This window comes from Anneissia japonica, unplaced genomic scaffold, assembly GCF_011630105.1.
Source record: "Anneissia japonica isolate Jap-2015-1 unplaced genomic scaffold, ASM1163010v1 scaffold31502_len4378_cov103, whole genome shotgun sequence".
Taxonomy (NCBI): domain Eukaryota; kingdom Metazoa; phylum Echinodermata; class Crinoidea; order Comatulida; family Comatulidae; genus Anneissia; species Anneissia japonica.
In genome coordinates, this window is record NW_022705793.1 from 1,963 (window position 1) to 4,105 (window position 2,143).

Below are 2,143 nucleotides of genomic sequence, written 5' to 3' on the forward strand. Positions count from 1 at the left end.
GCCACCATCCTGTTATCAATCAATCAATCATTTATTAGAACATACACCTTTAGATCGGTGGCACTCAAAATCATTTGGTGCGTTCAAAGTGAATTAAAATTCTTAGCTACAAGTACAAAAAAAAAAATAAAAAAAATAACGAAACAAAGCAAGGGAATCTTAAGTAAAAATGAAATAAACACAAGTGAGTAGTGCTGCTGAAGAGGCAAGTAGCTTCCCGAAAAACATGACAAGGAAATACAACCTGCCTTGCCTGTCACAAATTTCGAAGGGCCACCTGTCACCAACAAACTCAACAATAATGTTAAGGCAAACAAAATTAATTAGTTACAAAAAAAGGAAAAGACAGTAATACAGATACTTAATCTACGATAAAGTTTGCAAGTGCTTCAATCCAGATCTTTTTCTCCACGCTCGTTTTCCATAACTTTTACAAAATTCATCAAAGTATTTCTCTACTTCATTTGTCATGGAAAGAGCAGTGGAGCCTAGGACATAGCTTAATTTAATATCAATATTAGCACTTAAAAATCTGTCTCTTATACACATCTAGATGTGTATAAGAGACAGGTATTGCAAAGAGTACATAAGCCATTCTTGTCTTCAGACCATCTAGAAATTCTACTATCAAGGGGCAATGTATTGGAGCGAAGTTTTAAATTTCAATGATACACCTTCGAAATCCAATTTATCTAATAGAAAGAACAGTAAGCCAATTAAAGTGTGATGAGATAATGGAGGCACAATACCTTTCATTAAGAAATACAGAAAATTGATGTGAAAATTTGTGGTTTACATTCAATAAATTGTATTTATTCAGGCAAAGTAACCAAACTTATAATTTTTATTTGTTTCAGGTCGTTGGATTTTATATGGCAGCCAATTCCAGCAGTCCATAACAAGCTTGTTTTTGCTGTACCTACGCTGTACATTTTCATCCTGAATTAATTTTGTAATCACATTTTAAATCAGTAAGATTCTGTGTTAACATTTTTCACAGGTGCCTTTTTATCAGGCATTTAACCAAAGAGACATGTACAAATAGGCTAGAATAGCAATTTTTGGACCAGTTCTCTAAATTTCATCTGATATTGAGTGCACAAAGTTACCGATACAAGTTTTATACATATTTTACTGTATGTACAATATAAACAATAAACTATCCTATTGTGGGAGGCACATTTATAAACCAAAAAAGTGGTAAAATATTTTGATAATATTATTATACAGTGAAAGCATTTCATTTACATCATGTTTTTGCACAGTACATAAATCAGATAGTTTTTTTATAGAACGTAGTAACTGATCAGTACAAGTAACAAAGTATAATAAAAGTAAACAATCAGTAAGTCTTAATATCTAATACCTTAGTGTCCAAATGAAAAGTCAATAAATAATAGGCTTGACTTTTGTTTACTGGTCTAGGCATCAATACAAATTTGTTTCTTGAAAAATGATACATTGTCTTTAAAAAGTAGTCGAAATTTTTATATGTTCCCAATATTGTTTTTTGATTGAAGTGCAATGTTAATGCCCAATATTATTATTTTTTAAATATTGGAATTTGACACAAATGCCACAATAACAAAACCTGGTTTACAATTTAATTTAGCAGAACTCAGAACATTTTCTTACACCTTTATTAGGCTGCCTCTACATACAGGCATTTTCCTTTGTAGAAAAGTAACAGTTTGTCATTACTATCTATGAATGTACTGTAGGAATATAAAGAATGCTGTATGACTTAGATACACATTTGCGGGCGTAATAACAAATTTTAAAAACACCTAGGTATTTTTTTCTGGAATTTCCATTGTTCGTGGCAGCGGGTGTACTAATTGAACAAAAAGAATATTTTCTTTTTATTTGACATCATCAGTTTGTGCGAGAGATGAATTTGCGAAACAAGGTATAAAAAAGTCTCGCCTAGTTGAAGTAAAATTACAAGTAGGCCGCTGCAATCAGTTTAATCCTTGGGACTTTACCTCCTGAAAAAGTACATTTGCATTTCTAATGTCTAAATTTAATTTTATAATATTTTAGTTTGCAGCCAAAATAAATGACATTTTTCACCACTCTTTTTCCATATGTTTATTGACCTAACACATCTACATGCGTAGGAGCCCTAGTGGGTTCAAGAAAT

General features: G+C 31.4%; 1 long non-coding RNA gene across 1 annotated transcript in view; it reads left to right on the forward strand.

Moving 5' to 3' along the window:
- LOC117105912 overlaps positions 1-1,974 on the forward strand; it is a 2,661-nt gene extending 687 nt beyond the window's left edge. Inside the window, exon 2 of the long non-coding RNA XR_004444964.1 lies at positions 858-1,974. This is a non-coding gene — a long non-coding RNA (uncharacterized LOC117105912). The remainder of the gene's footprint in view (positions 1-857) is intronic.
- The last annotated feature ends 169 nt before the right edge of the window (positions 1,975-2,143 follow it).